Genomic DNA, 25,107 nt, shown 5'->3' on the forward strand with positions numbered 1-25,107 from the left:
TTAGGATAAGGTAAATAGCATCTGAAATGATCTTATTTCTTCCTTTTGGCAATAAAAGGCGTCTAAGATGCTTAGCACAAAGACAGCTATCTACATTAAATAGATGCATCCTATGAAGGATTGGTATAAACCACGGACTTGTTCATACCCATATGGCCCATTACAATAGGTGAAATACAATTTCTATCAACAATGGTACAGAAGGAGAAAATGCATTTAGAAAAAAATCAAACTACTTTAGCTCCCTCATTTAAAAGGCTAACTTTCTTGGGAAAGAGCCTTTCACTTAAACTAAGAAAGAGCTCAGGACAAGCTGTGAAGTATTCAGATTCCCTCCTTTCCATGAAAACACACTCCAAGCATCTCTCTTAGGTTCCTTTCTTTCTGTATGTATAAAGAAAAGAAAATAATAAACTTTTATCTCGGCACCAGCTGTAGTGGTGCTAGCAATATGGGGAATAACAGTATTTTCATTGCAAAGTCTAATCTAGACAAATAAATGAGGTAACTCCTTTTTCTATTGCTGACCTGTGAAAAAGCATATCATTGTGAGATTCAGATGCCATCCTGTTGGTTATTGTTGCATACAACACATAGTTCCTAAGACAATGGCTTGGTTCAATGTTTTGAATACTAAACATAGTACTGCTTGCACTGTCAAACCTGTGGTCAAATTTCCACTCTTAGTGAGTGAAAATAAGAAAAAGAAACAAAAAAACCACCCAACTTATATTTCAGGGGCATGAATTAATTGGAAAGCTGTATTTCCACTACAGTTGATATTAAGCTTTTCCATTGACACCAGAGCTGTGAAATATAGCTGACTCAAGGGGTAGGAAAATAGAGGAATATGTTTTCCTGACAACTGACACATGGCCTGCTGTCTCCTTAAAGGGCTGCTGGCCATCCGCTCTGCTTCCCGGCTCCCACAGGCCACCCTGGGTCTCAGCAGCAACGGGTGAATTTCAGCAAAGTTTGGCTGCTCAAACACAGCACATTTCAGCCAGGGAACAGGACTGGAAATCACAGACGATTGATTCCTCTCGCTGGGTTTCCAGCATCACCTGGTTTGGCGATATAAATCAAGGCCTCTATTTCTCTTAGTCTAGAAGGAAGTAAAAAGGGCTGCAACCCATTTATTTCAAATTAAATCAAACTCTTTTTATCTTCTTTTTTTTTTTTTTTTTCCTTTCACATTTTGAATAAGTTTCAGTGTTAGTCCTGATCCAGACTGGTGAAAAAAGATGTCAGTTCTAGTTTTTCACCAGAACTAGTTGTTTTATTAGTTCGGACTTTATTTTGGATTCAAGGAATAAAATAAATGACTGATAATGATAAAAGGATGTCTTTTATGTTATGGCTTATATATTCCGAGCACTGTAAATATCAGTAAATCAATGCTTTTTAACTGCCATGACTCTCTATTAACAGTCCATTCAGAGGAGAAGAAACTGAGGCCAAAAGGTCAAGACCTATACACAGAGACAGATCTGAGCTAATCTTTCAGATGTCCTGATCACCATCATTCCTCCAGAAAAAAAGATGCCTTAATTAATTTGTCTGCTTACAGGGTGCACTTAATGAATTGTGTGTGTGTGTGTGCATGTGTGTAAGAAGCTTCTAGTGTCTTAAAGAGGAGATGATGCTTCCCAGTCTGGAACAGCAATACCAGTCAGCTTAAAAAAATCTGTGATAAACACATTTACCCACTAGGGGATGCCTGGACAAGCTCTTCTAGGTAGAAAGGCGGCTCTTACGCTGAAAACTTCAGTGCCTGATTCTCAAAGGCACAAGTGTGTGGTTACATTCCTAATTTGTGTGTGCCGTCGCTGTTATCAGGACTGCCAATAAAGCAGCAGCAAATGGGCAGCTATATGTGCACCAACAGGCATTTTAGCAGGCGATTATGAGATTTCCTGGTGCAACCGATGCAAGGCACACAGGGAGTTCTGAACCACGGGTCCAAAAAGCAAACAGCAAAACGGGGCGAGATGTGCTTTAAAGTTAGATGGATGCTTTACTGAGGCAAGAAGCTTAAGCACAGGCCTAGCTGCTGTTAGCACATAAAGCAGCCCTATCCCCTTTCCATGAGTTTCCCCTGCTTCTCACCTGCTTCTGCAGTTCTATTTACATGGCTCAGACTCAGACACCGGTAGAGCTGCAGAAGGCTGTGGGAGCTGCCCACGCAGGAGGGGGGATATGGGGAACTGATCTTTGCAGGATTTGACATTACGCTTTTAGTAAGCGGTGCAGAATTGAGCTGTACATTTTGGTTTGGTACAATTCCCCATTAGTCCCCACCTTTCTCTGAGGAATGGGAGTTCACAGCAGCTCTGGCTCCTCAGGGTTAAGAAATAAGGCACAGGCCTTTTACCAAGTTGGCATTCTGCTGCTTTGACAGAGTCCATGCTAAGTCAGTACTGAGCAAAACAGCTGATAAGCAGTTCAGAAATTTTCCCCATCTGTAACAGCTCTCTGCATTTAGAATATTTTCACCTTAAACAACTGCACCTGAATACGCATAACAGCTATTGCCAATTCACTCAGCATTTGCACATCGCACAACTTATTTGCTCATCCTCTGGTGCTGCCAAAGAGTTACTATGAAATAAAATAAAAATAATAAAAAAAAGAAAACAACTTCAAACCTGAAATCCCAAGTTGCAATGTATACTTTAAAGAAATATGTACAATTATTTTTATTGTTTGTGCCCAGTCCTGTTTATTACCAAATGTTTAACAGGATGAAGCCTAGCAATTGAACAGCTAATAGTGGTAGGTATTGAATTTACAATTGAACACAAAGTGGATGAGTCTATTATAAAGCTTGTCCAGGGAATGCATTTATGAGACATCCTCTAATCAGGCAAAGAGAGGGGGCATGTTTGTCCTTTCTCTGTTGCACTGTGAGTTAGTGTTGCACTGAAAGACTGGCTCATATCCAGGAAACAGCAGATGTGGGTGCATAGTATTTTTTTCCTTGCCTTTCACTTAAAATAGGTCTGTGTCCAAAATTTAATTATAAAAAAGATCATCAGAATTGTTTCTTTGACAATTAAAATAATTACAAATATGAGCTCAGAAGAGTTCCCCTCCATCTCACTATAACTTTCCCAACTCTGGCTCAGTGCCATCACTTTTAAATGTGATTTTTTGCATGCATTGCAAAGCCCCAAATGTTTCAGAGAGCTTTGAATATTTGATTTATTGAGTTGTTTTAATGCAGTTTAATTCAGCTTGTACTTACCTTCTCTTGATACTGGAGGACCCGTGGTGGTGGTTTACATTATAAAAAGGAAGCATTTATCTTGTTGTGATATTGATGTTATCCTGATAAGTTGCAATATTTAACCATTCTTAGTGGCATTGAGGGGGGCTGATACCAACAAAATAAGATGAATGCTTCCATTTTGTTTCAGAACAAAGTTCATGAAAATAAAAGGCCATAGTCCCTACTTGATTGCATTTTCTTTCCTCTCCCTGGACATCCTATTATCAGATGAAAATGCAGATAATGGGCTATTTTGCTCTTTTTCTGTCTAGATTGGCAAATCATTATCTGTGTCCTCTCATCCATTCATAGTACAGAAGAATTATCTCTTGATACTGACTACTAGATTTTCAACAACTATAAAATACTAATATATACGCAATCTTTTTTACCCATAGATCTTATAAGCATTTATAAACAACTTAAATATCATCATTTTCTCTGTCACATACAAACAGGCTATGATGTTCCTTTGGCAAATGTAGAAAGTGAGGCAGAAAGCAATGAAAATAATTTCCCAAGACAACGGAACGAGTTTTAGATTGTCAACTACATTCTTGGGAAAACATTGGCCAAATACAGAGAGATCTAACCATGCAATTGACCTAAAAAGCAGTATCCACAATTATATCAGAATATAATCTCTATTGTTAGTTAGGAATTTGAAAATATCTAGTACCTTTAATCCAAAAAGTCTGTATTTAAATCTCTAGAATATTCCTATGTTATTCAGTGATGTGCTGTTTGAGAATATACTTTATGCAATAAAGGATGGTTAATACTTCCCAATAACAACTATAGCCATTGCTTTAAGTTCATTGATAAAAGTTGATTTCTTTTCTGGCATTTTGTACAGTAGAACTTATTGTGTATTGCCTTGGAACTGAAAGCACTTCACCCAGGCATCTATATTTTAGGAATGAATGTTTGGTCTGATTGAAACAAGAACTACCTCCAAGCAAAAGATAGACTAAAGTAGAATTGCTCCACTGATGAATGTAGTTACTAATGAGTACACTTTTTCCTTTCTGAAGTAAATATATTTCCACATGCTTTATTTTCAAAATTCCCAATTTGTTTGCTAATATTCTTCTCTTGCAGCACAGAGTGGCTCGTTCCCTGTGCTTGCCTGGTGTTCTAGCACCCTCTTGACTGGTAAAACTCTCCCAGCATCTCACTGCCAAACTCAACACAGGAACGGGAACTTCCAGGAATAACCATGAGAAAGCAAATGTGGAGGGGAGGATTTGGATTTCAAAACTATGCTAAAGTCCTCACAACACATTTTTTTTCTCATTTACTGGCCTACTTGTACCTAAACTGATAAATCTCAACTTCTGAATGCAGTCACACAACTCAGTGTTGTAGTAATCACTCTGAATACAGCTCCAGAAGTCATATCCACACTTCAAGTAATTAGATTGGGATCTCTTAGCAAAATACTCGTAGTATTCTGTAGCTCAGAACAAACTACTGCTCAGATCCCACATTCTAAGTGTAGGTACTTCAGACCACAATGAGTGTCTTGTACCAAAAATTATGCTATAAAAAGAATATGCCTTATTTAAGTTCTCATGTATAAGCTGCAGAAGCTGAAGCATAGATGTATTCAGTTCAAGACAGAATGAAGCAGGTTAGTGCTTAAGACTCAGATGACAGTGTTTGTGGAAAAAGTCTTGGACGTATAAAGTGTATTCTTGGTTACCTTTTCATTTATACTGGTTTATTTTCTTTTATTTATTTATTTATTTATTTATATTAATGTATTCCTGCCATGGAAAAAATAAATAAACTCCCTTCTTTGCTGTGGCTTGTTGATGGTATAAGTGTTATAACACTAACAGATCTTTCCAGGGCCCTTCTTTTAATGAACGGACAATCCACATATATAGCAATACATTAAAGCTTCTTCTTTACAAGAATCTTTCCATTCCTGTAGTTAGAAATATTGAATTAGATTCAAAGAATACCTAAAAGGCCTTTAAAATAAGACTATGTGAAAGGTTTCTTTAAAAAAAAATAATCTGGAAGTTTGCCCACTTTCCTATTCCACTGCAATTCCAAAATCAATGCCTTGTCCAGTTTGAGCTGCAGGAGTCCAGTTTTACTGTTCAAGACCAGAATTTCACACAAAGAGTCATTCTCAGTTTACTCAATGACACCTGTCTGGAAAATCACTAGATTATCTATTTATTTTTTTTTTTTTTCCCTCCACCCCTCTCCCCCTGGCCCCACCCACAGGACTCCCAGGTCATAGTTTTCTGTGCATATTCAGGACTAGAATAATCATGTCCAACACCTGATGCATATCTGAGCTCTCTCTCTGCCATGTCCCCTGACAATGATTTTTGCCTTTTTATTAGAAATACGTTGTGGTGTGATAGCAACAAAATGGATGAATAGTGTGCTTAGACCACCTGCTATAGCCTCAGTCATGTCTATGCTCCTGAAATGAAACACCCTGAACACTCATTCAGAGGTGTTAAAGCAAGGAACCACCACAATGGGTTCTGCTGTTTTTCAGGCTGTTTTCGTTACTGCTTGCCCAGTGTGCCCTTTGGTCCTTCTCCTCCTAAACTCACAGAGCCTTGAAGTGCTTCCTTAAAAGCACTGTTGTACTTAAGGTGAGAGAAACAGAAATATCTTTTTAAAGAATATGACTGCAATTCTGTATCAGTTGCTGCACTCATAACATGAACAGAGAAATTCACATACAGACAGAGAAAGAGGCAGACCAAATTTCACTGCCATGTTATGGGCATCAAATATGAAAGTAAAGGTGAGTGACAATCTTGGGTGAATTTTCTAGGTTGTTATTGGTGTAAGAGAATTTCTGCTAGAATTTTTTTTTATCATTTATCTGTTTAACATGAATTGATGATAGATAGGTTGGCTGTTATTTGTTTCTGAAGTAAATAAAAGTGAGGAAAAACATCTGACACAGCTCAATTAATGTATTGATTACGACCATAAGAGACCAGAACTAATTAACAACATAAAATATGTTACCAAAAACTTGTCTGTTGTGGTTCTGAACCAGTTAAAAAGGAGGCCAGCTCAGCATGCCTTTTCAAACTGCCTTCATTTTCTATTTCTTTAAAACATATAGTTTTATAGAATTTAATAAATCCCCATCTGCTTATCTTTAGAGCAAACGTACCAAAATTATCAATGTGTACCAGACACACAAATTGTTATTACCGGTATCCATTTGAAAATTTTAAAAACAGAAACATAAAAGTGACTGAAAACCATCTAAGCCTAGCACAAGGAAGAAAGTCTTCATATTTATATAACAGAACCAAAGGTTATATGAAGTTTAATAGGTCTCTTGATGTGGGTGTTGGAGGTCCAGTTCAGAGCTTACTATGTCACAAAAAGGACCTTCATACACACATTTAAAAATATCCCCTTGAAAATAATGTCAGTCATTAAAATAAACCAGGTTATAAAGATGTAGATTTGGTTGATGGATCATTCTCTTTTTTTTTTTTTTTTCCTTTTATTTTTTCCCAACCCTCAATTCATGAATGGCCATGATGCAACATGGAGTTCATGGAGTTTTCCACCATTTATGTATCTGCGGCATACTACAAATCATACATTTATATGTGATGTTTATGATAGCTGTGATTTCAGGACAGTGGACTGTCTGAACTCTGGATATGTCAAAAAACATGAAGTGCGTAACGCAGCACAACAGGTTGTATATTCTGTTCTTTCTTGATGAAGTTTATAAGGATTCAGTCCTTATATTATAGCCTTCAATATTATATCCATTGAAGTTGGTAACATTACAGCCCAGTAAAGGAGTGAGTCAGCTGGTATTATTGACATTTCCTCAACGAGTAAGAATAAACACATTTTTCGGATTTAAAATGTGGTAGATCTCTGGGTGGTTATCAATGCTTTCTCTCAATGGGAGGCAACATCTCTCTCTGCAGAATGGTGCCTTATATATTTAAAAAAAACTCATTTGGTGCCAGGTCTCTTCAAAGTAGAAGGCAATAACATAAGTTTTTTATTTCTCTCTGAGTTACTGTTTTATTCCCATTTTGGTGAACACAAGGTTTCAGCAATTCCCAACTTCCTCTTTTATCTTATCAATCATTGTTCTAGAAAACTGTTGTATGCTGTTTCATAAAAGTAATTGTGTCATACTTGCTGCTACCTTTACAAAGGAGAGTTGGTATTATTCTAAGATATGATTTAAATAGGTCCAATTTCTATTCTGCGTAGCAAACATAAGTATTATTTTGTGAGAGAAACTCAAGCTTTGGACTTTATTTTCATTGCAAATGGAGATGAAAGGGAAGCAAGGAAGAGAGGAAGAATGAAAGGAGGGAGGAAGAAAGAAGGGAGGAAGGAGGGATCTGGACAAGGTGGATTGATGGGATGAGGCCAATGGTGTGAGGTTCAACAAGGCCAAGTGCCGGGTCCTGCACTTGGGTCACACCAACCCCATGCAGCGCTACAGGCTTGGGGAAGAGTGGCTCGAAAGCTGCCTGGCAGAGAAGGACCTGGGGGGGTTGGTCAACAGCCGGCTGAATATGAGCCAGCAGTGTGCCCAGGTGGCCAAGAAGGCCAACAGCATCCTGGCCTGTATCAGGAATAGCACGGCCAGTAGGACTATGGAACTGATCGTTCCCCTGTACTCAGCATGGGTGAGGCCCCACCTCGAGTACTGTGTTCATTTTTGGGTCCTTCACTACAAGAAAGACATTGAGGTATTGGAGCATGTCCAGAGAAGGACAACAAAGCTGGTGAGGGGTCTGGAGCACAAGTCTTACTAGGAGCAGCTGAGGGAACTGGGGTTGTTTAGCCTGGAGAAAAGGAGGTTGAGGGGACACAGTATCACTCTTTACAACTAGCTGAAAGGGGGTTGTAGAGAGGTGGGGGTTGGTCTCTTCTCTGAAGTAACAGGTGATAGGACAAGAGAAAATGGTCTCAAGTTGTTCCAGGGGAGGTTTAGATTGGATAATAGGAAAAATTTCTTTACTGAAAGTGTTATCAAGTATTGGAACAGGTTGAGTCACCAGTCCTGGAGGCATTTAAAAGACAGCTAGATATGGTGCTGTGGGACTCATTTTAGTGGTGGACTTGGCAGTGGTAGGTTGATGGTTGGACTCGATGATCTTAAAGTTTCCTTCCTAGACAATCCTATGATTCTATAAGGGAGGAATGAGTGAGGAGGGGATGATGGGAAGGAGCAGGGAGAGAGGGAGGGAAAGAGGAAAGGAGTAAGGGAGACAGAAGGAAGGAAGGAAGGAAGGAAGGAAGGAAGGAAGGAAGGAAGGAAGGAAGGAAAGAAGGAAGGAAGGAAGGAAGGAAGGGGGGCACATGTTCATGTCTTTGTGTAACCTTACAAAACCTAGTCTTAACTTACCTCAAAAGAAAGAAACAAAACATCCATCTAACACCCCTGCTCCCACAGACAAACCACAGTACTTCTCCATTGTCAGGCTTCTGTTGTTACTAAATATGTCTGTCACAAAGCAGAACAAATTCAAACATCATAGACAGAACCCCAAAATCTAGATTCCGTAAACTTTGTGATGGCTGGTATATCAAGGATAAAACCGAGGTTTATTAACCATCAAGGTCCTCTATTCCAATTTAAAATATTTCAATTGAGAGTCCTCTAACCATGATCTTAGCATGCAAGGCACACACGAAGTTGACAAAGGAAATTATTGGAGACAATGTCCCACTGTAATTAAAACACTGGAAGGGCAGAACATAGAAACTCTCCCACCCGCCATTCACCCTTCCCATCCTAATGCAAGTAGAAATACATGCTTTGTAGACCACAAATACCCAGGCTGATTAATTACATGGCTATGCAATATTACTCATGCATTCCTCCTGAAATGTCAAAAGGATTAGGAGTGCCACATCTTCCCTCCCAAACTCTAATCTTAAGGAGCCCTGCTGCAATGAAAACAGTGCAATTACTTTCGTACACTGTCAATTTTACAATAGGGGGAAAAAAGAGCTTTACTAACAGCAAATAATTATACCACCACTTAATGATTGATTTAACATAGAAAACCCATCTAATTCCTTTTGTCATTACAATCTACAGTACTAACACTCTAACAATGCTGCCTTAGTGGTTCGACATTATATTAGCATTAAGAATAATGCTAATATAAAACATGGCTTAACTTTTTGTATTGTTAATCTGCATCAGCGCACGATACACCCGGTGTATTATGAGGCCTATTAGGGTAGCAAACTTTTGGGATGACTCAATCCAGTCTAGCAGCATCCTTTCAACAAAGGCACTAGTGCAGCATATTATACATTTGAAAAATGCCTACATGGCACACAGGGTCATAAAGTTTCCATTTTACTGCAAACAACAGCTGCAGAGCTAAGGAGTAATACTTAGCCCAGAATAAAATTCCATATTTTCAAGCCAAGCCATCTCCAGATGATTACTGCCCTATCTTGAGGCTTTGAGTTGGGGATGGACCTATTTCTGATATTGTTTACATAAGTCAAGGATCAGTAGTGCACTGGGCTGGGAAGGTCTTTTTAAAAAAATAGAGGAAGGCCTCATTTTATTTTACAGGATTTTAGAATAGTTCTTTATTTGTATTTCAATCCACAACACTATGTTAGTTGCTGTATAAACACTGCAAGAAGCAGCACTTGCCTTGTAGCGCTAACTGCATAAATAAAATATAGGCCTAGGGTGAGAAAAAAAAAAAAAAAGAGAAGGAGTATTCTTACCTTCATTTTGCAGGTTTCGTTGTACTTCAAGTGCTCAACAAAGTTTGTAGATCCTAGACTTTTCAGAACTACTTAATTCCTCCTGAACAAAAGGAAGGAAACCTGACAAGGTCACAGATGTTTTGTGAGTTCCAGGTTTGAGCCAGAACAGGTTAGTTGAAGAACATCCTATAAAACAAGGACATACCTGGTTTAGCAGAAAGAACAGATAGAGCTGGTCATGTATTTATCTGATTTCAAAATTCAGGAAACTTGATTGCCTTCCCCATTCACACACTTGATATAGGGTCAGAGAGGGTTTTAGCTTTTCCTCCATCTCTAATATGAATGAAATGAACTTAAGAAGCATTGCAACAGAGTGAAAGAACTGAAGTATGAAAATGTATGCTCAAATATCCCATCAGAGAGGGCTGTAAACTCCACACAATCCATTACTTGCTCAGAGTGGTATTCCACATGTGGACTAAGAATGAAGGTGTGAAATCATTAGAGTTTATATCTCAGGCTGGCTGTAAGCTTTGGCCTATTTCTTTAGAAGTGTCACTACTTCCTGTTTAACATATCGACCTGCCTATTTGGCATTTGACAGCACTATTGAATTTTTGCTGAATTTTATGCTTCAGGAAGGACATAAAGTAACAGGTTTTCCCCTGGGCTCCCCCCTCCACAGCCTCAATTTTACTGTGATCTTCAGAAACACTTTGTAACCTCGTGTAAATATACTATTTCCTCTTTTTATTTCCTCTTTTCTGTTGGAGGCAGACTTTTTTTTTTTTTTTTGGCAGGGAGGCAGTGGGGTGGCAGGGGGTAATCCTTGACTCTAGAGAAGTTGTTTGTTAATAATCAAGTGCTTTTCCAAAACATAAGTAAATAAATGTCCCCTTTGCCCCTTCTCCCCATATTTTATTGGCTGGTTTAGGTGGATCTCAGCACATCAAGTTGTCTTTGATGATCTCTCTATGTACTCTCTTGGTACCTTGTTCTTCCTTCATACTTTCACAAAGCCCAGTCCCTAGGCTGGGACTGTAGGTTCCACTAGGTGGCAAAGGGTCTGAAAGTTAAGTATTACAACACTGAGAAAGGAAACATCCACATTCTTTTGTCAATTCAAAGACAGATTTTTAAAAGCCTTTTGGCTCATAATTCCCAGTAGAGCGTGAATTACAGCTGAAATCAAAATGTTCTCCCAAAACAGGTGTCGTTACACTTAGCACTCAGGTAATGAAAAATTAGGTGCACAGAATTAACAGCAATCATATTGCTATCTAAACACTGCATACAGCTAAGAGAAAAATATAGAAACAGGGTGTTCTTAACAGTCACCAAAGCAAGTCAAAGCCAGTTAGCAAGGCAAGTCTAAGAAAAAGTCTGACTTGGATTTATACTACAATATAGGTGTGCAGACTTTTGCTTCTGTAACAATCTCTGCACCTTCTCTTCACTTCAAGTGTCTAAGGCATGGACTAAGGCACAAGTGGGTGATGGTTTCTTTGAAACATGACCAGAAGAGGAAGATTTAGAAGGTGGACTGTTGAACCAAGTGAGTGAGTGCGTGTGTGTGTGTGTGCGTGTGTGTGTGTGTGTGTGTGTGTTGAAGGGGCATAACAATGCCTTCAATATGCCTAGAGATCACTTGGGGAAAAAAAAAAAAAAAAAAAAAGTGGTATACACTGAAATGAACTGTAATTCTGATTGTCCTCACTGTCCATATGACAGACAAGGCTGTTGAAAGAAGACATGTCTTAAAGGCTTCTTTGGAGTCTCAAAAGAGCATTGTTTATAGGCTATGTATCCAATTCTTCCCCCTTCTGCTACTCTGCTTCATAGCTTTAAGATACAGTAATTCTAGGTTCCGCTTCATGGGAGACAATTAGATTTACCAATATTTAATTTTAAAGCACAGAGTGTTCATGACTGCAATAACTTCAGTGAAGGGACGGGGACACCCAGAGCTCATAATTCAACTAGAATTTAACATTCTAAAACTTTCCTGTTGCTGAGCCCATTCTTTCCAACTCCTGTTTCATTTTTTCTCTTTGTCACGTTGCTCTGCCAGCATTCAGTGTTACTATTTTTTTTCAATTACTCTCGAATTTTCATCCATCATACTACAAATGCCTTTAAAGTTTCTATCTTTTTTTCTTTTCTTGCCTAATAGGTCATGAGTTGTGAAACAAGCCTATACCTTCTTATTCTTTTCTTTCTTTTTTTCCTCCTTTTTTTTTTTTCTTCCTGCTTTGCATAGATTTATCTGAGGAAAAAAAGAATGATTAAATTCTTTGTTAAAGAGTAGGAATGACTGAAAAAACCACCAATTGCAATAACTACAAGGACATGTTTAACCCCACAGTAGGGATAAGTTACTAAACAGTTACTTCAGCTCAGGTTCAGGGTACGACAACTGTTTAAATTGAGGAAATCCTACCCCACAGGACTGTCCACCTGCCTTATAAAGAATAAGTCCACAAATTATTGCACTTTTGCACATTTCTACCAATCCTGAGGACACATTAACACCTTTTTTGAGTCTGTTCATACCTTAAGGCGTTCTTTTACCACCCCTAAGATGGTAGTTTCATTCTCAAGTTCCTATCAGGAATGCATGTTTTGACCAAAGTAGTCTTCCTAAAGTTAAGGAAAGAATCTGAATTACAGCATTGACTAGTTTGATAATAGTATTTTATTTTAAACCCCTGTTGTGGACAGTTCTGGAGTCTTTCTCATGAGAGAAAAGATTTGAACTATTCTCCTGTGACTTCATTTTTCCTCTTGAATGTCCTGTTAGATATGGAGTCAAGAATGAAGATGCACTGATCCACGGAAGTGGATAAGAATATGATTAAATGCGATTTAGGGATCAAAGAAACTCATAATAAAAGGTTAGCGTATAAGACAGCCACAGCAGGAGGAGACAGAAAGGCAAACATGAACGTGGCAGGCAGAACACTGAAGATCACTCTTCAGACAGAAATCTTAAGCACAGACAAAAACTATGGTAAAATTATTTTGTCTCCTAGCACACGGTGGAAATCCTGGGCCAACTGTAAGCTGCCTGGGTTTATCAGACCATTGAGGTGCTGTTGAATGAAAGATCTGAGCCAATTTCTCAACTTGCGACCACAAAAGGGGATCATGTTGCACTTCCTTCTCTTCTCACACAGTGTTTATCTGGCTGGTGTCAGACACACTGTTTCTCACCCTTCGATTAGCCAGTTCAGTTTCTCATTTAGGAATTGCTATTGATGGTTGGTTGATTTTCTGCAGAATTGCTGTGCTGAAATCGCTTATTGAATAGTTAGCTAGGTAAGCACCACAGCTATCACAAGGAGAATCATAAAATCATAGAATCATAGAATGGTTTAAGTTGGAAGGCACCTTGAAGATCATCGAGTACCAACCCCCCTGCCATAGGCAGGGTCACTTCCCACTACACCAGGTTGCCCAAGGCTACATCCAGCCTGGCCTTCAACACCTCCAGGGATGGGGCCTCAGCGACTTCTCTGGGAAACCTGTTCCAGTGCATTACCACCCTCAAAGTGAAAAAATTCTTCCAAATGTTTAATCTAAACCTGCCCTCTTCCAGTTTAAAATCATTCCTCCTTGTCCTATCACTACATGCCCTAGTAAAAAGTCCTTCCCCAGCTCTCCTGTAGGCCCCCTTTAGGTACTGGAAGGACGCAATAAGAGCTCCCCGGAGCCTTCTCTTCTCCACGCTGAACAGCCCCAACTCTCTCAGCCTCTCCTCACAGGAGAGGTGCTCCAGCCCTTGGATCATCCTCATGGATCTCCTCTGGACACGCTCCAGCAGGTCCATGTCCTTCTTATGTTGGGGACTCCCGAGCTGGATGCAGTACTCCAGGTGGGGTCTCCCAAGAGTGGAGTAGAGGGGCAGAATCACCTCCTTTGACCTGCTGGTCACACTTCTTCTGATGCAGCCCAGGATACGGTTGGCCTTCTGGGCTGTGATCGCACATTGCTGGCTCATGTTGAGCTTCTTGTTAATGAGCACCCCCAGGTCCTTCTCCTCAGGGCTGCTCTCCAGCCATTCCCCGCCCAGCCTGTATTTGTGCTTGGGATTGCCCCGACCCAGATGCAGGACCTTGCACTTGGCCTTGTTGAACTGCATGAGGTTGGCTTGGGCCCACCTCTGCAGCCTGTCCAGGTCCCTCTGGATGGCATCCCTCCCCTCCAGTGTGTCTACCTCGTCAAACAGCTTGGTATCATTGGCAAACTTGCTGAGGGTTCACTCAACCCCACTGTCCGTGTCGCCGACAAAGATGTTGAACAGTACAGGTCCCAAAACTGACCTCTGAGGAATGCCACTCGTCACTGCTCTCCACTTGGACATCGAGCGGTTGACTGCAACTCTTTGAGTGTGACCATCCAGCCAGTTCTTTACCCACCGAGTGGTCCATTTGTCGAATCCATGCCTTTTCAATTTAGAGACCAGGATATCGTGTGGGACAGTGTCAAATGCTTTGCATAAGTCCAAGTAGATGGCATCAGTTTATCTTCCCTTGTCAAGTGCCGCTGTAACCCCTTCATAGAAGGCCACCAAATTTGTCAGGCATGACTTGCCCTTGGTGAAGCCATGCTGGCTGTCACCAATCACCTCCTTGTTTTCTATGTGCCTCAGCAGAGTTTTCAGGAGGATATGCTCCATGATCGTGCCAGGCACAGAGGTGAGACTGACTGGCCTGTAGTTCTCTGGGTCTTCCTTATTTCACTTTTTGAAAATAGGGGTTATGTTTCCCCTTTTCCAGACAGCAGGAAACTCACCAAACCTCCACAACTTCTCAAATATGATGGCTAGTGGCTTAGCGATTTCATCTGCAAGTTCCCTCAGGACCCATGGATGTATCTCATCAGGTCCCATGGACTTGTGCACCTTCAGGCTCCTCAGGTGGTCTCGCACTTGATCTTTGCCTGCAGTGGGTGGTTCTCCATTTTCCCAATCCTCGCCTTTGCATTCTGCATCATGGGCAGTGCAGCTGCAGTCCTTGCCATTGAAGACTGAGGCAAAAAAGTCATTGAGTACCTCAGCTTTGTCTCTGTCCCGGGTAACCAGCTCTTGTGTTTCCTTCTGGAAAGGGCCCACATCTTCCCTAGTCTATCTTTTCTCGCTGACATATTTAAAGAAGGATTTTTTGTTTTTCTTAATGTCCCTGGCCAGATTTAGTTCTATCTGGGCTTTACCTTGTCTAACCCAATCCCTGGCTGCTCGAACAATTCCTCTGTATACCTCCCAGGCTACCCACCCCTGTTTCCACTCCCTATATACCTCCTTTTTGCTTTTGATCATGTCCAGGAGCTACTTGTTCATACATGCAGGCCTCCTGGCTTTTTTGCCTGCCTTCCTCTTTGTAGGGATGCATCGCTCCTGAGCTTGGAGGAGGTGGTCCTTGAAGATTAACCAACCTTCTTGGGCCCTTTTTCCCTCCAGCACATCATCCCATGGCACCATACCAAGCAGATTCTTCAAGAGGCCAAAGTCAGCTCTCCCAAAGTCCAGGGTGGTCAGCCTGCTGCGCACCTTCCTCGCTGCCTCGAGGATCTCAAACTCGACCATTTCATGGTCACTACAGCTCAGGCTACCCTTGAGTTTGACCCTGTCTACCAGCCCCTCCTTGTTGGTAAGAACAAGGTCCAGCACAGCTCCTCTCCTTGTTGGCTCCTCAACCACTTGGAGAAGGAAGTTGTCCTCAATGCAATCCAAGAACCTCCTGGATTGCCTATGCCTGGCTGTGTTACCCGTCCAACAGATGTCGGGGTGGCTGAAGTCGCCCATGAGGACCAGGGTCTGTGAACATGGTGCTGCCCCTATCTGCCTATAGAGTGCTTCATCCACTCAGTCTTCTTGGTCAGGTGGCCTGTAGCAGACCCTCACTGTAATGTCCCCTGCTCCTGATTTCCCTTTAATCCTGACCCATAGGCTCTCGGACGGCTCTTTATCCATCCCTAGGCTGAGCTCCATGCATTCCAGCTGCTTGTTAATATATAGGGCAACACCGCCTCCTCATTTCCCTTGCCTGTCTCTCCTGAAGAGCCTGTAGCCTTCCATGCCAACACTCCAGTCGTAGGAGTCATCCCACCAAGTTTCTACAATGCCAATGAGATTGTAGCCTTGGAGGCGTGCACACACTTCTAGGTCCTCCTGTTTGTTCCCCATGCTCCGTGCATTTGCATAGAGGCATTTCAGCCGTGTCTTCATTGAGGCTGACTTGGTGGGAGCAGTTGTAATTACTTTGTGCTGCTCTCCAAGTGGCATTCCTTTGCCGTGTATTAACGTTGCCTCCCCATTGGCTCCTGTTGCCCCAGGAGCTCCTGGCTCATCTGTGTAAGACTTTGAGCATGCTGCAGCATAGCCAGCAGATTTCAGAGCAAACAGCTTCAGGCCCTCCCCAACACCCCATTCCTCTTTGCTTGGTACAACATCCCTTGGCTGGTCGCAGGCAAACCCTATAATACCTCCTTCCCCCGTCGAATCTAGTTTAAAGCCCTGTTAATGAGCTCTGCTAATTTTGGGGCAAAACCCCTTCTTTCCCTTTGAGTGAGACAACCCCCGTCTGCTGCCAGCAGGGCTGGTGCCGCATAGGTCATTCCATTGTCGAAAAACCGAAAATTGTGGTGGTGACACCAGCCACTGAGCCACGTATTAACAGACTGAGCTCGTCTGTTCCTTTCAATGTCATTGTCTGCAACTGGAAGTAGGGACGAAATAATAACTTGTGTTCCAGGTCTCCACAGTAACTGTCCCAAGGCCCTGATATCTCTTTTATTCATTTTTGCACTTCGATTTGCACTTTCATCCACCCCCCCACGTGGAACAGAAGCAGTGAGTGGCAATCCAAGGGCTGCACCAGGCTGGGGAGTCTCTTTGTGATGTCCCCAACCTGTGCCCCAGGGAGGCAGCAGACTTCCCTGAGTAGGGTCTGCCCTACATGGCGGGCCCTCTGTCCCCCTCAGAGCTAAGTCGCCCATTTCTTCCTTGTAGAGGTGGCCTTAATACAGTGAGTAGGCCTTTCCAGTCCTGGGGGCTCCTCTGATGTGTTTGAACTGCCAGCCTCATCATCCTTTGGCAGTTCTACCATGCCCAGGGCCTCATACCTGTTGTACGGTGGTACATGGGGAGGGGAGGTGGCCAAGGAGGGGCCTCGCTTACTGCCCTGAACAGAGACTTGCCTCCATTCACCGTTTTCCGATAGGTCACTGCCTTCTGTCCCTTCACACCTACAGGGCAAGGAGAGGACATCCCTGTGATCTTTTTTTTTATTTCCGGTGTCTGGCCCGGTCTCTCTTTCAAGGAGCTCCAGGCCTGGGTCCACCAGCCTATTTCTTCCTCACTCTCCCTGATACGCCTTGGTCGTTCAACTTCCTCCCTGGGCTCTGCCACCAGGCTCAGCAGGTCGTCCACTTGCTCACACCCCACACAGCCGTTATTACCGCTACCACTTGCGCGCTGTGCGGGGCTGCGGCACTACCTGCAGCCTGAGGCCTGGGTGCCTGTGTGTTTCCGAGGGAGCGCTGTCTGCGTTGCTTCGTCTACTCTGGCAAGTGCTGAGGGTACGACTTTCCGGCCAGACAATCTTGATGAAATTTACCCTGCTTTGAATTACATATTAACCAAATGAGAGACTACTCAGATGACCCATATCAGCTTTATTAGAGCAGTCCTCCCACAAACTTAATAGAAAAAGTCAAACAGCAAGCATAGTGTAATTCCTCACAAGGTCTAAGTCTCTCCAAAGAGAAGTCATGGAGTACAATGCAATGACTTCATTTCTTTCCAAAATCTCTATGAACAGATTTACCGGGGAACTAAAGACTGCTTCATAAAATGTACGTATTCCTATGCCTTGCAGCATGGTCTTAGCCATGCACAGTCTCGCCTGCTGACACCAGGACTCCATCAATCTTTGGTCTCATGTCCAGCTGCATGTTTTAGGATCTTATCCTAAAGAACCAACAAAATGCTAAACCACTTCCTCTGCTACTGCTGTCAAGGATGGTAAAGAAAAAAATGTACAGGAGTCAGCTTCAGCTGAGATGGTCCAACTTTCTCACCACCAAATGGGTTTCAGATCACAAGCTACTCCAAATTTTATTTAAATTTTCTGTCTATAAGGCAGTATTCTCCATGTGTGAGGATGCAAATTTTCAGTGAAGTTAGCATTACATTCATACAACAGCTAGGACTCCCTTAGTCTCTCCACACCAGTAAATTAAATGATTCCCAAGACTGTTCTCTGTCATTGAGGCTGTTGTATTAAACTTGATTTAGGGAGAGATTCAGGAGAGAATGACAGCTGACCTGGGGCAATGTCCTGCAGGGATGAGTCCAACTCTTTAGAAGTGTAGATGATGTTTTCCAGTGTCCAGGCACATCTTTTAATTTACTGGTGTGAGCAGAAAGGACGGTATTCACCGGGCCTAGCAGTGTGTAAATGGGAGAAAGAGCTATGATGACTAAATCAACTTCGATTTGCCTTCCAAAGGTACTTAACTCTCTCAGGTATAGGCTTCACTTTAAATTAGGTCCATACAATAGTCAGTGTAAATAATCTTATCTGCATAGTAGTTCCCTAATAGAAATGGCAATAAGGAAACCGAAAAAGGGTTTGAGAAACTGGTGTGTTTTCAAAGCAATAAATCATTGTCAGTGTTAAAGATAAATATGAAAAAAACAATGATTATTTAACTTCTGTACTGTTGTAAGTCTTGATTAAATAATGTTTATGAGAGACATTAACTAAAGGTGGTACGAACACAAATTATTTTTATCTTGCAGTAACACCACAGCTCTGCCACACCATCAAGAAAGAGCATCAAAAGTTGGAATAAGCTTTGATGAAAACTACTCATACTTCTCAGACAAAGTTGATGCAGTGATGTGTTACTAAAGCTGAGTGATTTTTCTTGGATTTTTTTTTTTTTTTGGATTCTCATTAGTAATTAATTTTTCTCTTTTAAAGAAGATGAGGTCTTTGCATAAAAATGAATCATAGACAATGTCCAAGGGATTGAATAAGTCTTTTTCTTAGCATGCTTCAGTAAATAACCTGGGCTAGGATATTCAAAAGAGACTTGATCAGAAAGGTAATTCTGTGACTATGGTTAGTTAATTTCTTATGTGATTTTGGGTTAGTTATTTGTTGGGAAAGGAGAGAATTTCATACCATTTCTAGCTAAAATTAGGAGCCCTGAAATGCCCTGGGGCCACTACAGAAAAGTGTTTAACCTCAGGGCATATCAGTGCAGCAGTTAGGCTCTGTACTTAGGTATTCTGTTTTGACAAGCTCATTACCCACACAAAAAGTTCGTCTTTGAGATCCTGGAGGAGTAAGAAAAAAAGTTTGGCATGAGGAAAATAGATTCCCTCTCTTGCCCCTGAAATTAGTGTGTTGTATGTGCATATGTCCATGGTGCAATTCTTCACAAATTAACTGAGAACAGCCAGGATTTTTCTTTTTCCTATTTAGTCAAATAAATAGATGGATAGATAGATAGATAGATACATAGATAGATAGATAAATATAATTGGTAGCCACTTTCACCAGATGGATGTGGAAAATATTAAAAAGTGAGACAACTTTCTGTCAAAAATACATCAGTCTTTGAAGAAAATAACCAAAATCTGGGGCAAATTTCCTAATCCAACATGGAAAAGCTGGGCCAATCTCACCAAAACTGTTCTGTCCTATAGCATGTACTTCTTACTCACATCACTTCTGACTTGAAAACCTTTCCCACTAGTCAAGTTCACCTAAAGGACTTGATGGACTAAATGTGTCCTGATATTAAGGAATACCTGGTGATATTGACAAATGCCCACCAGAGTCCAGAATGAGGTGGGACCACCCAACTCATTTTCATCTATGACCTACTGGTATAGTAAGCATTAATTTGAATGGAGGTCTTGGAAATACAGTAGCTTCCTCATTACTTTCTGTTCTCTGTCACATCTATTCTGTGACCTACTGCCTCCGTTCCTCTGTTTTACTGTTGGACCAGCTGCTGTTAACTATTATATCTTTTCCCTCTACTGCTTTTCACTCGAAGCTATAATAGGCAGTTATTCTGAGCTCAGTATGATCTAAGGAAGTCTTGGGAAAGAGAGAGGCACACACACGTAGGTGTGTAGTGTTGAGGGAGGTTACAGAGTGGAAAATAAAGTAATATCTGCATTCCTTGGTATGCTTTCAATTTGATTCGATGCAGAATTATCAAGCAAAGTTATCTGACCTGTGTTATGCAGGAGGAGTTACACAAGGTCCCTTTTGGACTTAAAATCTATGAATCTATATCAGCAATGGAAAGTACATATGAGGTGACCTTCCCAGATTCACATTATACTTCAGTCAAGAATGTCTCATCTGACTACCTATTTAACAAGAAAAGGGTTATAACCAACAATCTCAAAAGCACCTTAGTATATTTTAAAGGCAAACAAGGTCATTCATTAATTTTTAGACAGCATTTGATTTTTTCAGTTTGGGTTTTCTGTTGTGATTTTTTTTTTTTTTTTTTTTTAAATGCAGATTAATATGTGGGTTGGGAGGGATGATTTAAAAAATCTGCTGGGAAAGATAACTTTTAGTTCCTAGGTAAAGGGTCTTGTCAAGGAGTGTCCTGTCAAAATTCTTTTTTTTTTTTTTTTTTTCTGTGCCTAGACAACATCAGCACATAAAGAGACAACTGCTAAGACACAATTCCCTTGCTTTTACTCCCTTGCTTAGTGATATCTTTAATTTATTTGAAGAAGTACAAGTAATGACTGGACTGAGCAATGTGTCCTTCAGATGTAACCTTAGTAGGTACTTAATTCTTACCATTTGTTGACCAAAGCAGAGCGGGTTAAATGTCGTTGTCTGGTCTAAGCCAGCAGAAAAAGATGTATGAATAGTTCCAATAGTGTGAACCACAATTATTGGGGACAGAGCAACCTGAGGTCTCTGGATGGCTAAGGGAAGGGTTCCTGCAAGCAGCATAAGGAAGAACTACACTGGAGGAAGGCAAAGGTCCAAGAATGATGTCCTCCATTTCCTGTCTCCTGAACACAAAGTGCAGGGGAGAGAATGGGAGGGAGGGAGCCTTCTTCCCCCATAGATAATTTAAGACCCTTGCTATTTTTTTTTTGTTGTTGTTATTTTTTTATTTCCCAAGGACTGTCATTCTCTGGCAGCTAATGCTCCAGGACTGCGTGAGCTTCCCAGAGACAGTCACATCTCTCCTTAGCTAAGATATTTTCATTTCCAGTCCCACTCTGCAGCGGTTCAGCCTCCATTTCCTGCTAACACATGACAGTGCAGTGCTTTTGATGAAAAGGACAGTAAATGAAGGGTAGATCAGGCAGCTTCAAGTACCCTTTCTCATGTTCTCTCCCCTAACATACAATAATGCACTGTCCGCGTAATCTGTCCTCTCGTAATAGGATGTGTGTGTGTGTGATGTTTGCAGAAAGCAGTGTGCTGGGGTTAGGTAGTTCATTCAGGTAAGATGTCCTGTGTGTCTTCATCAGGAGGTGCCTTGAGGAAGCTCTACTGCTGACCACAGAGCTCAGTGGATCTCAAAGGGACAACTATGCTTTGATCCATGTTTCACCCCAGGGTTCCTGCCCCATGCAACTTTGTTTCAAGGTTTCAGTGAAGAGTGAGGCATCTAGCTCTGCTGTCTAGATAAAAAACAAACAAACAACAACAACAACAAAAAACCAAAACAAAGCAGACAAACAAAACAATACAGAAAAAAAACACAACACAAAATCCACAGAAACAGAAAAGTGGGGACAGTTTGCTTTATAGTCCAGTTTCCAGACACAGTGAAAACATGAGCTAGTCCACCTCAGCTGGCCAGGGACCAGGGCTTACTCCCTGACATAGGTCAATAAGTCAGTTAAAGAATATTCTTTATCTCCTCCTCTGCTTGTCTTGTTCAAGGCCATGAGTTTGTCGCCTGTATCAATCTGCTGCCTTTCTCACCTACCTGCTTTGCTTGCAGTTAAAGTTGTCTGTTCTGTTTTTCCACATAAAAGATAGTTCCTGACATGAATAGGAAATATTCTTCTATAGCGGGATGATGTATTATAGGTATATATTATAGAAGTCTACAGTATAATATATTATTCCTGGAATACTATTCATATCTTTAAACCTGAACTGTAGCTAGACTGTCAGTGACCCAAACAGAGCAGAATACATGAATATCCAACCTCCCATATTAATTAATGTTCCTTAATATTGTCTTTTTTTTTTTTTTTTTTTACCAGTCTCGAGAAAGCCTCTTAATAACGACAGAAAGTCAATACTTAAGATAGGGATTGTGTGAGGCTAGAAAACCTAATTTGCAATTGAAAAGATCTTGATGTATCCAGGGTACAGAATGGGAGAAAACATCAAGGGTCTCCTCAGGCATCCCACCTAGAATCCAGCCTCTTCTGATGCTTTGGAAACACATCAGGAATTCTGTCGATTATGTGCAGAGTTATGGAGACAGCATATTCCCCTCTCTTGTTGCTCTCTTTGCTTGAAAAGAAGAACCTATTGTCCTATCTCTTTAGGCAAGCTCTTAGTTTGGAAAGGACTTGAAACCAAATATAAGTGGGCTGATGATACAAAAATCCATCGCATCCTTTCCTTATTAGAACCATTTCTTATTTCTATTTTCTCCCCCAAACCACATACACAGTCACACATACATACAGATTTGTTTAAAATAATGAACAGGAGAGCTGTAATACTAAATACAATATGTCTGTATTTGCTCTCTTCAAATATCTCCAATGTCTTCCTATCAGCATCTGTCCCAGAGTCAGATTCCTGATCCACTCTTTCAAACCTGTATTCTCAATGCATTGCCCATTATAACTTATGCTGCAATCAGAAATGTTTTTCTAATTGTAATTAAGGAAAGTTCAAAGGTGACTTATTTCACCAACCTCATCAAAAGTTGTGCATCCCAGCAAAACCATAATGGAAGTTGATCATACACTGGGGCATTACCACAGAGCAGAGGGATCAGCAGCCTCCCAGAATAATCTCTTCCATGCGTCTTACCTTATCATTCCCAAAAAAGTGATGGTGCATGAAATAGTTTTGTCTCTCCCTATCTCCCTTTCAGTATCTTTTTCATGGTTGCAATGACGGTGAAGTCTTTTTATTCCAATGAGAAAATTCATTTATATGGAGAAGGAAAATCAAGAAACGAAAACGAGTCAGAACATGAAAAACCAACCTGTAATTTCCTAACAGGATAAAAAAGAGACTTTACCACAAGTGTAGCAGTGATTTTTGAGATCAAAGATTCTCTACACAAGGATCATCCAGAACAGGATCCTCTCTCCAAAACAGACCACTAGAAAACATTTAGAGAAAGAGTCAGACAGCCAAAACAACTATAGAGTGATTTCTTGCTAATACATTCCCCCAGCTCCTGGCAGCTCTTGATGTTAGCACTTCCTGAACTGAAACCAACATCCATTGCACAGTATTTAATAGCCTTCCATGGACCAGTTCTTTCTGGATTTGTCTACTGCCTTTTTTAACCCACTTGGAGCCTCAAAAACATCCTGTGGTGATGAGAAACCCAGTTTAATTGCGTGTTACATGAAAATGATCTTCATTTGTTTCTAAGTTTTTTGTCTAAGAATCACTTAGATACCCCCCGATTTTTATAGTTTAAGGGCTAACAATACAGTGTTCCCTTTCTCTTTTCTATTCTGTACATGACTTTACGTGTCTCTGTGAGAAACCTGATGTGATCATCTTTTTCCCAAGTTTCAGAGTTTAACTATTGAGTCTTTTCCTGTACAATGCCCATCCACAGTCAGAGATCATTTTTGTGACCTTTTCTTACTTTTTTTTTTTTTTCCTGACTTTGAAATATCACCTTTTTAGAAGCTGTGAGAACTGCAAGCAGTATTCAAAATAAGGCTGTACCTTACACTCGTTCCAAGAGTGCTACCTTACACCTCCATTTCTCAGGTTTCACACAGGAGCTCCGAAGTTCATGGGAACATTCTATTACTGAAGACACTGGCATTAAAGCCCTCTCATTCTCCATCTATGGGCCCAGAGTCCGCTTTGTTTTCATTTGTGCAGGGCATGTGTTGGCCCTGTTAGCAGTGGAACAAACCCTCAAGATAAGTAAGGGCTGAGGCAGCTGCTTGAGCAGATCCATCATTATCACTCGAATACGCTCTGTGGATAAACAGAGGCCTTCAGTCCCTGGGGCTCTTAATCTGACACCTTTCATGGAGGGCTAAAAGAATTCACTTAAAATCAAAAACAATACACAGGTGTTTCAATGGATAAGTCATGCCATTTGCATGAGTATAATGGATAATCATGATACAGTGGTGACAAATTAAATGTGGATTAAACAGTCATTGTTCCACAGCTATGCTCTGTATGATTTTTCCAGATATTGTGTGACATTCCTGTATTTTCTATTATTGCTTCAAGAAAAATGCATTTTCTTCTTTTGGAAGGTACTGCTTCTTTGTCAGACACACTAGTACAAAATAAACAAATGAAAGTGTTAATTTCCCCTGCTTATCCACCACATCGGAAGTCACCTTTTGGAGAGTGGTAGAGATTATAGAGGTAAAGCACTTCTCCTTGCAGTCCTCTGATATTCTTGGTGCAACAGATTATGGGATGGACCAATAATGATAGGGCAGGATGATCTTACTTAATTTTAAAATTCTAAAAGCTATCTTATTTCAAATAGGCTTTTTCTGTAGTTAATAGGGAGATACAGACACTTATCCTAAAAATAGGGCATAAGGCATACTGGATGAGTCATTCCCTGGAGACGTCTGTATCTCTCCACTCAATACTGAGGAAGCCAAGACAAACTGTGTGGTTTAGGTGTCCAAATTCTGGGTGGCTACAATTACATGAAATGAATCTTGTTCATACTTGTTCTATAAGATTTGTCTAGTAATATTCAGATTAAAAAAAATAATAAATATTCCTATTTTCAGTTTACCCAACCAATAATAATCAAATATTAGAGCATTTTTAATATATTTGAACTTGCACCATTTAGCCAACATTAGGAAACACAGTTACTTCCAATGTAGAAGAGTAACCTGAGTG

The sequence above is a fragment of the Vanellus vanellus genome (genome assembly GCF_965231255.1).
Source record: "Vanellus vanellus genome assembly, chromosome: Z".
NCBI classification, from domain to species: domain Eukaryota; kingdom Metazoa; phylum Chordata; class Aves; order Charadriiformes; family Charadriidae; genus Vanellus; species Vanellus vanellus.